Source organism: Pleurodeles waltl, chromosome 1_1 (assembly GCF_031143425.1).
Source record: "Pleurodeles waltl isolate 20211129_DDA chromosome 1_1, aPleWal1.hap1.20221129, whole genome shotgun sequence".
NCBI classification, from domain to species: Eukaryota; Metazoa; Chordata; class Amphibia; order Caudata; family Salamandridae; genus Pleurodeles; species Pleurodeles waltl.
This window is the reverse complement of record NC_090436.1, coordinates 320,258,194-320,273,579: the sequence shown is the minus strand read 5'-3', so window position 1 is coordinate 320,273,579 and position 15,386 is coordinate 320,258,194.

Below are 15,386 nucleotides of genomic sequence, written 5' to 3'. Positions count from 1 at the left end.
ACATCTTAGAAGCTGTCAGAGGGGCTAAGAAATTCACCAAGTTAGATCTTAGAGAAGCATACCATCTTTTAAGGATAAAGGAAGGTGATGAATGGAAGACTGCCTTCAGAACACCTTTCGGCCATTATGAATATCGGGTGATGCCTTTTGGACTAACCAATGCTCCCTCCATCTTTCAAAGATTCATGGGCGCTATTTTTTCTGATCTTCTACACCAGACAGTGGTTGTCTATCTGGATGACATTCTAATATTCTCTGTTCACCCAGAACAACACACTAAACATGTACTCCAAGTATTGGAAAGGCTTAGACAACATCATCTAATCTGCAAGCCAGAAAAATGCGAATTTGACCAAACTGAGGTAAAATACTTGGGGTATTGCATTAACCAAGTAGGTGTTGCCATGGATTCAGACAAGATTCAAGCCATTCTGGATTGGCCATCCCCCTCTTCCATCAAGGAAACTCAGGGCCTGATTACAACTTTGGAGGAGGTGTTAATCCGTCCCAAAAGTGACGGATATACCACCAGCCGTATTATGAGTTCCATAGGATATGATGGACTCGTAATACGGCTGGTGGTGTATCCGTCACTTTACGATTAACACCTCCTCCAAAGTTGTAATCAGGCCCTCAGTGTTTTTTGGGATTGGCCAATTTTTATCGACAGTTTATAGCTGACTTTGCCCAGAGAACCAGTTATATTACACAAACCCTTAAGAAAGACAATCTAAGGAAGGGGTTTTGTTGGACCCAAGACGCCGAATTTGCCTTTCAAGAGTTAAAGAAGGCCTTCATTCAAGCTCCCATTCTACGGCATCCAGACACCACCAAACAGTTCATCGTCGTCACAGATGCCTCAGAAAGAGCAATCGGGGCTGCCTTGCTACAAAAACCAGATGATGATGGGCTAGAGCACCCTGTATTCTATCTCTCACACATACTATCCGACTCTGAACGTAACTATTCGGTGTTAGAACGAGAACTACCCACCTTGAAGACAGCTTGCACGGAATGGAGACACTTTCTTATGGGATCGAAAGAACCTTTTGAGGCACGGACAGATCACCGGAATTTACAGTGTTTGAGAAACTTTCAGTGCCAAAATAGTAGGCAGGCTCGATGGGCTTTTTTTTTTACTCAATATGATTTTTACATCACGTATATCCCTGGTTCTCAGAATATTTTGGCAGATGCCCTATCCCGTCGCTACCCTGAGTGTAGTGATTCTCCTGTACAAAACCTATTTGAAAATGCTAAGATCATTGGCTTAGTACAGGCATTCCTAGACAAGGTTAAGACTGAATATTCCAACCTTGAAATAACCGAAATGAACAATTTACGACCGCAGCTTCATAAAGACCAGGAATATTATTATTACAAAAAAGCCTTGTTTCTACCTACTAAGATAGTCCAAACAGAAGCCCTACGTATGTGCCACGACTCTCCCATCGCAGGTCATCGCGGAATGAAGGCTACCCAAGAGCTCCTGCTACGCTCTTTTTGGTGGCCCACAATCAAAGCAGATACTGAGGACTCTGTGACTTCTTGTCCCATCTGCGCACAAGCCAAGACACCTCGCAATAAACCAGTAGGATTACTCCGTCCGTTACCTGTTCCACCAGGTCCGTGGCACACTATATCCACTGATTTTATGTGCTCTTTGCCTCCTTCGGTTGGGAATCGGGTAATAATGGTAACAATTGATTCCTTCACAAAAATGGCACATTTCACGGCATTAAGGAAACTACCTATGGCTAAGGAACTAAGTCAAATCTTTATTCAGGAGATCTTTCGGCTTCATGGCCTGCCACAAGTCATTATCTCAGATCGGGGTCCCCAATACATCTCCCGATTTTGGAGACAATTTTGCAAGACACTAAGAATAGAAGTGGCCTTATCATCAGGTTTCCATCCCCAAACGAATGGACAGACAGAACGGCTGAATCAAGGCCTTGAACAATATTTACGTAGTTTTTGTAATGCTACGCAGAGTAATTGGTCTATGTACCTATACTTGCAGAATTCTCATACAACAATTCAGTACACAGTGCTTCGAAAGTCTCCCCTTTCTATTGTTCTTATGGATTCCATCCAAAGGCCTTTCCTATTCCTCTGAAAGAAACCTCCAATCTTCCTGCCATTACCTCATATGTCCGGCAACTACGGGGTATCCAACGTGTCATACACTCAAATCTTTTAACCTGGCTTTCCTCTAAATTCTTACCTCTCCGACTAACCCAAAATAAATTTAAACCTCGATATTATGGTCCATTCCTGATTCTTCAGAAGATCAATCCTGTGTCTGTTCATCTTCGCTTGCCTCCGACTTGGAAAATACATCCTGTATTCCATGTATCACAACTCAAACCCTACATCCCTGATCTTTTTCGCAGACAATTCACCTGTCCTCCTCCTCAATTGATTGATAACGTGCCTGAATATGAGGTCCAGGAAATCTGTGACTCCCGGGTCTTCCCTGGTCGTCTCCAATACCTCATTCATTGGAAGGGCTACCCTATGAGTGAATGCTCCTGGGAAAACGCATCTGCGGTTCATGCCCCTCTTTTGGTCCGTTGTTTTTTCCGTCTTTTCCCTCACAAACCTGGGGCCTCGGGGGGACCTACTGTTGCGCCGCGGGCCGCTGCGGCGCCTCCCGGCCGAACAGCAGTGGAAGCCGCGGCGTCTCCCGGCCGGGCCGCGGGGGAAGCCGCTGCCCGTGTCAAAGGTCGCGGCGCCCGCGGCTGCCCTTTTCTCCGGCCGCACGCTGTTGTGAGGACGCGGTGAGGCCGGAGGCCCAGAATTGGGTCACGGTTCTCGCCGCGCATAGCGCATGACACAGACATGGTTGTGGGGTGTCTGGGCCCTCCCCCCTAGCATTACTTACCTGCCACACGCCTTCAGGGCCTTCCTCTTCCTCATGCATGGTTTTGAAGCATGTCTTCTCCTTCCCAGCATGCCGTGCACTTCCCTTCTTCCCTGCATGCATCTGTTCCTTTTGTACAAGAGTATATTTTCTATCTCTAGCTATAGCTCCTTCCCAAGCCAAGATGTTGGTGTTACTTCTTCCTGTTTATCACTTCCTGTCTAGAGGTATATAGGGGAATCATTTCTTCTTCTCATTGCGTTGCTACACTTCAGCGGTGGTGGTCACGCTCCGGCTGGTCTTCATTTGGGACGCCAGTCGTTCTTGTTCTGTCTTCAGTCTTCCAGATTTCCAGGATCCTGAGTTCTAATCCTTGTGCCCTCCTTCTGTTTCAGTTCCTGTTGGAGGTTTTTTCCCCCTTGCGGTTTTTCCTCTGGGACTCCTTCTGGAGGGCACGGACTGTGGTGGCTTACTATTGTCAACAGCACCGTGGCTACCGGAAGGGGTCGCCCCTACCTCGGTCAGAGCAGGACTTGCAGGAACCGGGGCCGCTCACCATCCCTCTCCAGTACCGACGGTAAGCCCAGGGTGAATGGTGACACACCCAGTCCGTACATACTAGCATCAGTTGCTACAATCGTGTGCTAATGTGTCACAAAAGGATTCAATTCGACTGCATCAATAATATTCTTCTTCAGTTTATCAAATGCTTGTTGACATTCTTCCGACCAAACGTATCTTTGATTTTTTTTCATTAACACCCTCAGCGGTTGTGCTATATCGGCAAAGTTCCTCACAAAGTTAGCATAATATTCTGCCAATCCAAGGAAAGACCTCAGTTGATCTTTATTGACAGGTCTAGGTGCCCTTTCAATTGCCTCCATCAGACTGACAGGCATAATACCCTTCCCTGAAATGGTATGCCCCAGGTATTCAACACTCCGGCATGCAAATTTACATTTGTCAGGCTCAACTGTCAAACCTGCATCCTCCAAAATACGACATACATTTCCTAACACACGATCATGCTCATGCATATTTTCTGCCCAAACCAATACATCATCCTAAAAAAACCTAACACATTTCACACCTCCCAGCAGATCTTGCATAACTCTCTGAAAAACTGCTGAAGCGAACGCAAGTCCAAACGGCATGCGTGTAAACCTAAAAGCCCCTTCAGGTGTAATAAATGACGTGAGATGACGAGATTCAGGATGTAACATAATCTGGTGATATGCATTAGATAGATCTAATGTTGAATACACTTCACCCCCTTGAATTCCACACAACAATTCATGAATATTTGGAATCGGGTGTCTGTCAACCCAAATATCATCATTTAGGTCTCTTAAATCTACACACATTCTTATTTTTCCATTAGGTTTACGGGCCAAAGCAACTGGGCTCAACCATTCAGATGCCTCTATTCTTTCAATCACACCTAAGTCTAGTAATCTTGATAACTCCTCTCTCAGCGCATCTCTTAGTACAATCAGCACACTCCTCACCTTATGCACACTCGGAACCGCCCCATCCTTCAACACAATGCGGTGTTGGAATTTTTTTAGACACCCTAACCTACTACTAAACAGATTCAGAAACTTCATCTTCCACTTCTCAGTATCCTCTTGCACAACTGATAGAACTTGCTCCTCGCTTTTCGGGTCCAACATCACCTTCAATTTTTTTTGCTCATTCCAGCCCAATAAACATCGTCTACTTTCCACCACATACACATCACAATCCGTCTGTCTATGATTAAACATCAACTTGCCTTGGAAATACCCCAAAACAGGAATCTTGTTGCCTCCATAGCCCACCAAATCCACTTCAGCATTAACTAACTCCTTACAAGCTACTCTCTCCCATGTCACTTTATCTATGAGAGTATATGGTGAACATGAGTCAGCCCACAGACGTACCATTACACCATGTACACTAACTTCACACTTTGGGGGTTTGTACTTGCACTGTTCCAACCCAGAAACATTCATTTGTTCATTCATAGACATGATATTAAGCATTAATATCTCAATATGGTCATCTTTTACCTCCTCACCACTGGAACTTCCTTGTTCCCCTCTTGTCTGGGCACCATCACATGCAAAGTTCACACTTTTCCTTTTATATATCCCTTTCTTCTGATTACACACCTTTGAAAAATGCCCCTTCTTGTCAAACGTGAAACATTTGGCATCTCTTGCAGGACAACTTGTTGAAGACGCTAAGGGGGTTATTCCAACTTTGGAGGCGGTGGTAATCCGTCCCAAATGTGACGGATTTACTACCAGCCGTATTACGAGTTCCATAGGATATAATGGACTCGTAATACGGCTTGTGGTATATCCGTCACTTTACCGTCACTTTTGGGACGGATTACCACTTCCTCCTAAGTTGGAATAACCCCCTAAATGTTTTGTACTACCACACACTTATAACACCTTCTCCTGTCATCCAACCTGCCCATATTCTTAGTAATCTTAACAGAACTTACAGCCTGTATCAGTGCATCCTCAGCATCCTTCATACTTAATTCTTTGACATATTTCGACGTACTCTCCACCCGTTTTGCAACCCTTATTGCTTCTTCCAAAGATGGATTCTTCAAGTTTAATAACTTTTCTTGGATCTTTAAACATTTCGTACGATTGATTAACTGATCTCTGATAATCTCTTCATGTAAGTCTCTAAACTTGCATGTATTTGCTAGTGTGCGTAATGCACTCACAAACTTATCCACAGATTCATGAGCAGCTTGGGCTCTAGAAAAAAATCTATGATGCTCTACAACAATATTCAACTTGCGACCAAAATGTTCCTCCAATGCTTCTAAGGCCTTTATATAGACATCGTCTTCATCACCGTTCTCATCCTCATCCGAACCTCTCCCCTCACTAGTTAACAAATTTGCAGAAGGTAATGTTTTCAAAATCTTCCTACCTTCCACCCCCAAATTATGTTTTAATAAGGCAAGCTTCCTCTTATCTGTGAAAATAGCCACCCCTAAAGCTTCCAAATAAGTCTCAAATGTCTCTCTCCAATCCTCCCAAGACATGTTCGGTTCACCCGGTACACTCAAAAACATGGGTGGTGGCGCTATGGATTGCATCTCTCTTCTTTTTTTATTTTTTAAGCTATAATGTTCTTATAACAAACAAACATTCACATTTACAACAAAATTCCTCTAAAAACAACAAACTGACATAAAAAAAGTAGTCACCGTCGTCCTTCGATCCACAATAAATCCTCATCTAAGTTCTGAATTTCAGTGCGTGATCAGCAGAAATTTAGCTCCTATTCCTTCTCATGAATTCTCTTAGCGCGCTGTCCTTGCACACAAAAAAAACGATTCACGTCTTCACATGAAAACCAACCGATGGTTTTGTTTCTATGAATGGTTTCCCTTACACCAACGCCGTGATGTATTTCACGCAACAGGCAGCACGCCTGCACAGCGTTAATGACGCTCGCACTCAAGATGTCATCGCGAACATCGCACGGAGTTGTCAGCACGCGAGGTAAGGCCACAGCCAGCTCGAACGCATTTTAACGGTAAATGCACGAGAGCTGCTTTTAACGAAAACAGCAATGCGCGAGAGCCGCTGTTCAGGCCAACCTTAAAACGTATTCCACTCGCTGCCAAATATGCTGCAATATAATGCAGCACTGAATCTTGCCTCTTCTTCACTACTTCACTGCCTCTTCTTTCGGCAAATCTGAAGTTGGAATGACTAAGGGCCTCATTACGACCCTGGCGTGGAGGCCGGAGGTAGCACCGCCAACAGGCTGGCGGTGCTACCTCCGGCCTTATCCAAATCAGGCGAAGGGATAGCGGCAGGCCGTCCAAGGTGGCCTGCAACTGTGAGGGCATTTGAGCCCCTCCAAATATTATGTCACGTAGCGCTACCCGACATAAAGCTAGCCTGATCAGGGTCTATGAGCACTGTGATATATGGAAGGAGTCAATTAGCTAGGGCCTAGGCCAGAAGCTTGGCTTTGACATTCAGTAGAGATATCAGACAATATGATGTGAGGGCTTCTGTGGAGCAGCCCGGCTTGGGGAAGCCAATATTTCGGCATGGTGCCAATCTGAGGGGAGTGTTGCCACGTCCGCTGAAGCATGGATGCCATGTTGGAAGTCTCTCCCTAATTTAGACATAAATCATTTGAGGAATTCTCCAGGAAGGCCTTTCGAGCCCAGGGCTCTGCCCGACAGGAGCCTGGCCACTGCCGATGAAAGCTGGCATGATGGGCTCTGTGTTGCCCACCACGCAAGCTTGGCTTCATCTAGAATGAGCTGCTTCACAAGGCCCAAATGCCGCCAAGAGATCTCTCTGTCCGCCCGGCAATTGCGGGCCTCAACTTTATAAATTTGCATCTTTAGCTTAGTCAGGTCTTGTAAATTACGTCCCCACTCACCCACACAGAGACAGGATGGGTTTAAAGGCTTCCCGGAACGTCGCAGCAGATGACATTGAGACCGTGTTGAATGCAAAGTGTTTGTCAATGCTGCAAATCAGAGTAAACTTTGATAAAGGAAACAAATAGGCTCACTCCTTGCCAGGAAACTTAGGGCCCGATTTAAGAATACTGGTGCTGCATCCAATTCAGCGCCACTTTCTTTGCGCCACTTAGCGCCCCCTTCCGCCACCATATGTGCACCGTACTTAGAATACGGCGCATCATGGCGCAGGGTAGGGACAATAGCAGCAACATTTTTGACAAATATTTTGGCGCTATTCCTGCATAGTACATAGGGGCCCATCGAAAGCAATGGTGTGCCCCCTTTTAACGCCTGCTCTGTGCTCTTAAAAGTAGCCGCAAAAAATGATGCAGTGAAATCTCTTAGATTTCACTGCGCCATTTTGCGGTCCCCCTAACGGAGGAATGCCCTCCTTGCATACATTAAGCCTGTTGCAGGCATAATGTGGTGCAAGGGGTTACAAAGTGGCACAATGCATGCATTGCGCCACTTTGTAAATATGGCGTGGTGATTTTGGCCTCATTGTTCCACATTAGTGTCAAATAATGAAGCTAATGTTTGGCAAGGAAGCGCTAGGCCCTCTTAAATCTGGGCCTAAAGCTTCAGAGGGCAAAACCCATACAGAGAGGGTGAGAAGGACATATGGATCAAGGACAGTCCTGGAGCAAGAAAATAAAAGCCCTTTCAAGATTTCTTTTAGGCTTTGTATTCCAAGGGGCCAGAGAGAAATGATGAGATCCGGGCACACCTGAACACATGCAAATGAACAAATGGCTTTCCAGTATTATACAACTAAACTATTTTCAAGTAGTTAAGCAAGCCAGTCATGCTTCAATGTAATAGTTTTACATACCCCTCTGGCTTTACCCTTACCAGGCAGACATAACTTGGCCCTGTCTAACAGACCGGATCACCTATTACCGAGCCTGATAGATTCTAATAAGGTCAGCTTCTTGAACATAGGTAAGATGACAATACCAGGTGACTGGCCCATCTGGTGGAGAAGGTTGTATACAAAGAAGGCATTGGACCAGGTGACTGTCATAATACTTACAATTCCTTCTGCAGGGGTACAATGAATTTTATGCCATCATGCTTTTAATCTAACTTGCCCATCCCGGCATTGAAGCTCACCTAGGGCCAGATGTAGGTAAGTTAAAAATTGAGACTTGCAATTTGCGAGTCATAGCGACTCGCAAATTGCAACTCGCAATACGAGATGCAGAAAGGTGTCTCAGACACCTTCTGCGACTCACTATGGTGTCGCAAAGACCCACCTCATGAATATTTATGAGGTGGGTCGCAGTTTGCGACCCCATAGCGAGTCTAGGCACTCACAGGGATGGTGGCCTGCTGGAGACAGCAGACCACCATGTCCGTGACTGCTTTTTGAATAAAGCTGTTTTTTTTTTCTTTTTGCAGCCCATTTTCCTTAAAGGAAAACGAGCTGCAAAAAGAAAAAATACCAAAACCATTTAGTTTCGTTTTTTTCAGAGTAGGCAGTGGTCCATTGGACCACTGCCTGCTCTGAAAAATAATTTTTTGGGGCATTCACAAAGGGGAAGGGGTCCCCTTCCCTTTTGCGAATGAGTTACCATCCACTTCAAGTGGATGGTAAATGCGAGTTGGTTTGCGACCGCATTCGCGGTCCCAAAGCAACACTGCATGGCGATGCGGTCGCAAATAGGAAGGGAACACCCCATCCTATTTGCGAATCGCAGCCACAAATTGCGAGTCGGTACCGACTCGCAATTTGCGGTTGTGCATCGCGTTTGGCCTTTTGCACCTCACAAACTGCGTTTTTCGCAGTTTGCGAGGCGCAAAAGGCTTGCTACATCTGGCCCCTAATCCCTTATGGGTTTCTCTATACCAAAGGGGGAAAGTGGAATGGGAAAAGGAGAGAATGGCTGCTGGAGGCTTGGTATCAGCCTCACGTATCTCTTACCTTCCTACAAGAAATGCCTAGGTGTTACAATAGTAGATAAACCTTATAAGACTGGTCAAAACAAATGTTCTTAAATACCGAGATGCTTACTGCCTCTTTCTCAGATATTTCCGTTTATTTTCTATCTTATCTTAAGCATTGTGTCCTGTAAAAGGTAGTATATACATGGTCATTCTTTTTCACATCTGGGAGAAGCCCAGCACAATCCTTGTCCGCCACTTCCTTCCCAGCACCGCTCTCCCTGTAGCTCCCCACCCAGTTGCTCATGCCTGCTCAACCCAGGGGCTGGGCGTCTCCTTCACCGTAGGCAGCTCTGCCCCTGCCCTGTCAGCCCTGCTGCCCTCACTGAGGAGGCTGTTGACTTCCTGAGATCCATCTCTGTGGGACAGTTAACCATCGTGAATGCCATCCATAGACTGGCATCACAGATGCAACAGACGAATGCCTACCTGGAAGGCATCCACAGTGCCCTGACTGGCCTGCAGAGATCCTTTCAGGCTCTGGCCTTTTCATTGATGGTAGCCAGTGTCCCTTCGTCTTCCGTCCCCCCCCAGCTACCTGTGCCCAATCCCACACCCCTTTCCCCATACCCATCCAAAGCACACAGTCTGACCACCATTCATCCATCTCAACAGACATGGTTCGCAAAGGCAAACACAGGCACCACAAGTCACACCACCGCCACACATATAACAGACATGCAGACACAACAACATCCACTCCCTACACACACTCCCCCACCACCTCCTCCCTTACAGACACTACACCACTCAAACCTGCTATCACCACATCAACACTCCCAGATCAAGCCACCAGTCCCCTCATGCCCACCATCACCACAATAGCAGACACCCATACATCCACCCAATGCACTCACCACAGCTACCAACACCCCCATATGCAGTACATCCATCTAACCTGCATACACCACCCCAACAGACTCTCACATTTCCACCCTGGCATCTCCCTGCATCTCCTCCCACCCTCTCAGTACACCTAAACGCCCACACACACCTACCCTAACAGACACCCAGCACCCACATGGCATCCACCCACACACCAGCACCCAAGGCACATACACGTAAACACCTCTCAAGCACTCCCTCTACTCCCAAACGTTTTTCTCATGACATTATCATGTGTTCCAAAAAAAGATTCCTTTATGAGTTTGGCATATTCCCTTACACTGACCCAGTCTCTGTTTCCCCCAAGTATCCTGCTACCCTCCCCAGACCCAGTCCATCCACCTCCCAGTCCTCCCATGGCACCCCTGGTACTGCCCATGCCCCTACCACACCACAGACTTCGACCCACACAAAAGCTAGGGAGAGTCTTCCCAAACCCAAAACCAAGGGCCCTACCCCTAAGTCGAACTCTAAGGGCAAATGCCCCCTTCCAAACCTAAACCAAAGGACCCCCCCTCCCAAAACCAAGCCCTCACCTCATCCTCCCCCCCCATCGTCCCTGAGGTGCCTGATTGCCCCATTGATTCCCCTGCCATGTGTAAGCCACTTTGCAGTCAGGAGTCAAGTTGGGCCCAGAGACATTGCCCAGGGGCACTGACAACAATTGGACTGGCCTGTAGGCCCATTTTGTATGTAGTTTGTTCCCATCTATTTATAAATGTTATTATATCTGCACCACTTAACCATTGGTGTTGATGGTTACAAACTTGTCCTGGCTTTCCTTCCACATGTTTGTGTTGTATATGTGCAATTTGGTGTGTGTCTTCTGTGTATGTGATGTGTTTGTGTAGCAGCATGAATTGTGTGGGTGAGTTGCGCTATGAACTTGTTGTGATGTGTTGTGTTGGTGTTGTGTGGCATTGTGTGGTAGTGGTGTTTGTGTTGTGATGCATCTGTGATGTACTTTGTGTGTTGGGTGGACGTGGCCTGTGCTCAGACACTTTGTTTGGCAGTGATATCTTTTGTATTGGTTGTGTGCTGTTGTTACATGTTGCCGCCAGTATGTATTTTCCTGTATAGGTGTGCGGTGTACCTCTCTGACAATGCGTTTGTGTGGTTACGATGTGTTGTCGTTTTGTGACTCGTGGTGTTATGTGTAGATGTGTTTGACAGTGGCAGTGGTGTGTGTGCGCGGTGTGGTGTGTGTATGGCACGTGTCTGTTTGCTGTGGTGTTTGTTGTTTGTGTATGGGTGTGTGTGTACGTAGCTACATTTGTGTGTTGGTACGGGTGTTTGTTTGCATGTGTGTGTGTGCCCGTGGTTACCCATGCCAGGGTTGTGTGTTGTGAATGGGTGTGTACTGATCGCCTTTCCTTCAGTGTGTGCTAGGTGGGCAGTTCTGGAGTAGTATGACCAGCAGGAGCAGTGGAAAGACTTCAAGTTCGGGTTTGTAGGAGGCTGGCCTGGTTTGTAGTGGGTACCTATGGTACTTACACCTTCTCCTAGGTCCTTTCCTTCTCAACCCCGCGGCAGCAGTCTCTCTGCAATCAAGGGCTTCGCTGGGGCTGAAAGTTCAGACAGGGGACTGAGGCACGCACTGCAAGTGCAACACGGAGGCGCGTCTCTCAAAACCACTATACCCGGTCAGTGCCTCTGTGTACAAGTCACTCAGGTACACTGGTATTTCAGCTGTTGGCCTCGGCAGCCTTCATAGTGCTGCAGGCTGTGCCTTTTTTTGCAGGCTTTATCCACATTGTTGCAGGGGTGACGCTTGCACAATGGATGCAACCGTGGAGCCAATAAACACTTCCCTTCCCTGCGGGACATCACTTGATGAGCTGTGTGCCTGGCGATGCACTTCTCACCATGCTTCTGCACTGCTGCTGGTGCTGCACACCTCAAATGTTGAGGGCATCCGATGTCTGCTGCAGCACTCTACTCCCTCTCACTTCTCTATCTCCCACCCGGCTTCCAGGTCCAGTTATCCCACACAGTTCAAACCCACGAGTTCACCTTATGCCGGGTGGGGAAGTGGGCACTTCTCCCGGTCCGCCACTGCCTTACTGGGGTTGCAGCCGTGGGAGATTAGGCCAGTTCTCCTCAGTTCCTTGTGCTCCTTGCTTTGGGGACAAGACCAGTCAGTGTGCTGGCGTTTGGCAGGTGGGCTGCTGCAGGGACATGAACAAGTTGGTCACCTTCACTCATATGGTGGCAGTAGTCTTACCCTGCTCTGCCACTGATGATGCCATGCAAGCAGTAGGTTCAGGGGTGCCTCGGACTACACTTCCACCACAAGGCATAGCAGAGCAGCAGGCAGCATACACACGGGGTCATATCCGCTCATTGCCAGTGTAGGATCTTGGGCCTTAGGGCCACATGCTAGATACATTACAACATGGACACATAGGTATACTGTCTGGAAATGGCCCAGGGTACGTGACCCTGCTCTTTTTATTGGCAGGGTCACCTGACCAGTGGCACATGTGATGGATGGCTGTGGAGTACGTATAACAGTCCAAACACTAGTCAGCAGGACACTACAACTACGTCATGACTAAGATGAAGAGAACCGTATGAGGGGGTAATATCTTGTAGAAAAAACAAGCTGATTTTTCACAAGCCATCAATTATACACACATACAAATGTAAATATCAGAGATGTAATCATGTTTGTTTTGAGGTTTTTATAAATCCGATAAAAGTCGTAAATCTACATAAATAGGCTGCAGAAACATATAAGAACTCGTCCATTTTGGAAATTTAACAAATAGGTTTATGAACAGGTCTGTTGAGCGTATCTAGGAAGTGTGACTGTAGCACTACTGAACACGCTTTTCCCTCGCTCAAAGATCATAAATAGATAACCCAGAAACATAAATAATTAATGATGTAGCATAAACGATATCAAGCGTGTTTCTTCTCTTCTCATTTTCCAGCTTGGAGCTTGATTGAAGTAACAAGCGGCAGTAATCATTGCTTGCGCCCCTGAATACTTGGGAAGATGGAGCAAGCACAATAGCCTAACAATTCTCCGAGGATCAAGCGCCCCTTTGCGGTTATTACTAAGAGTATTTTTTATGGTCCTGGCAAATTTCTTAGCTGAAATTTGAAAGCAACATGTATTTTATTCAGTTCAATTTTGAAGTCAGGTTCAGACTTAGGGAGTGAGTGTGGCCTTATAGCCAGAGCTGCCGACTTGGGAGCTGGGAAACCAGTTTTGAGTCGCCATTGTGGCGGAGTAACCAGTCCGCAAAGTTAGTGTCAAACATTAGACAACTTTTTTTTAGCAATTGTAATTATTTTAACATTCTGCTTTTGCTTTCTCTGGCTGAAAAGAGAGGTCATATTAGGTGGCCATACTGTGTTATTACCTGTCATGTCTCACTTTTAGCTGGAAAAAGGTAAATCAGGAGGTAGAGCCAAAAGTTGTGAACCTTGTCCCCTTTATTCCCTAGTATCATATTTTATTCAATTTCTAACATATTTGTATACCTTAGCTGTACCAACAGGTGGTGAACTGAACAACTGCATTCCACCATCGACGAGTGGTTCCAGGATGGGCAATATGGCAATGGCCTACTCGTAGGTAAGCCACCATACCAGTCAGTACACAGACAACACACCAACCTTGTAGGACAAACAAGACATACACCACACTAAACACACATGGGAAGGGGAACACAGATGTGCAGACAACAACACATATGCCACATGCCACACTACACTGCAATCATTTTACATCACACACACATACACCCACATGTACATAAAACAGCGACAACCTGACTGGGACACCACGTGAGGCCAGGTGGAGCTATGTCCCTTTTGCATACAGAAGCTGGGCCCAAACCACTACTAGTGTGCATTGATTGACACCTAATCACAGTTCCCACACACATTACACCGAATAATGTATATCTCAGCAATGTGACTGGCATAGGCCATGTCAATGTAAAGAAAGTCACACAAGGGCACAGCTCCACGTTAGCCATGGTCATTCAAGCTTCTGGCAGCACCAATATCAAATGCCACCCAAGTGTTGCCATTACCAACAACATATCACCTACACAAACCACCTACACATACCTGACATACCTGTAGTGTGCACATTCACCTGTCTGCTGCTTTGTGTCGCATACATAGGAATACAACATTACCTGCCATGAAAGACCATGGGGCAGAATGAAGAGAAGTCGTGCAGCACCTAGTCCAGTGCCACCTCACATGTGCCCCTTAGCACCCTCTAACGCCGCCATGTGTGTGCCGTATACAAGAAATGGCCCACCATGGTTCAGAGTTTTTTGCAATACTGTAAAGATCATGGATGCCATAGTTGGACTCCGTAGGAGTATAGAGGACCTACCTGACCTTTCATGCACCGTACATAGTAACCCATGTAAAAAAATGGTGAGCCCTCTCCCAACGCCTGCACATTGCATGTGTTGAAAGTGTCTGTGATAAATCATGTATAGGAACTCAGGAGATTCCACTGCACAAACTTTTCCTCATCCTCCAATTGTGTGATTCACACCCTAGTACACTTGATGGCTGGCACAGCCATTATCTGCCACAAAGGGTCACTATGTGTCGCACTGCATACGTAGTGCTACATTTTAACATGGATGCCAGAGTTTGGCTTTGTAGGGCTACCATGGTGTCTCTACATAGTACACCACAGTGATGCAAGGAGGTGGAAGGCTCCACCAACAATAGGACACTGTCCCAAATATGGACAACACAACACATATTTGCAATGGGTGAACCATCAGTTCGGATTGAATATTACAATCCACAGGTCCCAGAGCCACAACCCAAGATTCTAATGTCCATCAAAACAGTGTGCCACCACTGGTATGTAAGATGATACTGGTATGTGCAATCCTACATAATATACGTATACGGACCAATGTTCCCTGGAATGAACAGATAGATACCCCCAACGAGGAGGAGGATGAGAATGGCGCAGCACATTTGGAAGGGGAACTACAAAACACTGTTGCAAGAGTTTGGAGGAGACTACAAATTTTACAGAACTTCTACACATAGGGCCTGATTCCGAGTGAGGCGGGCGGCGGTAGCCGCCCGCCTCGCGGGAACCGCCATATGGCCGCTCCGCGGTCGAAAGACCGCGGAGGCCATTCAGGCTTTCCCGCTGGGCTGGCGGGTGACCGCCAGAAGGCCGCCCGC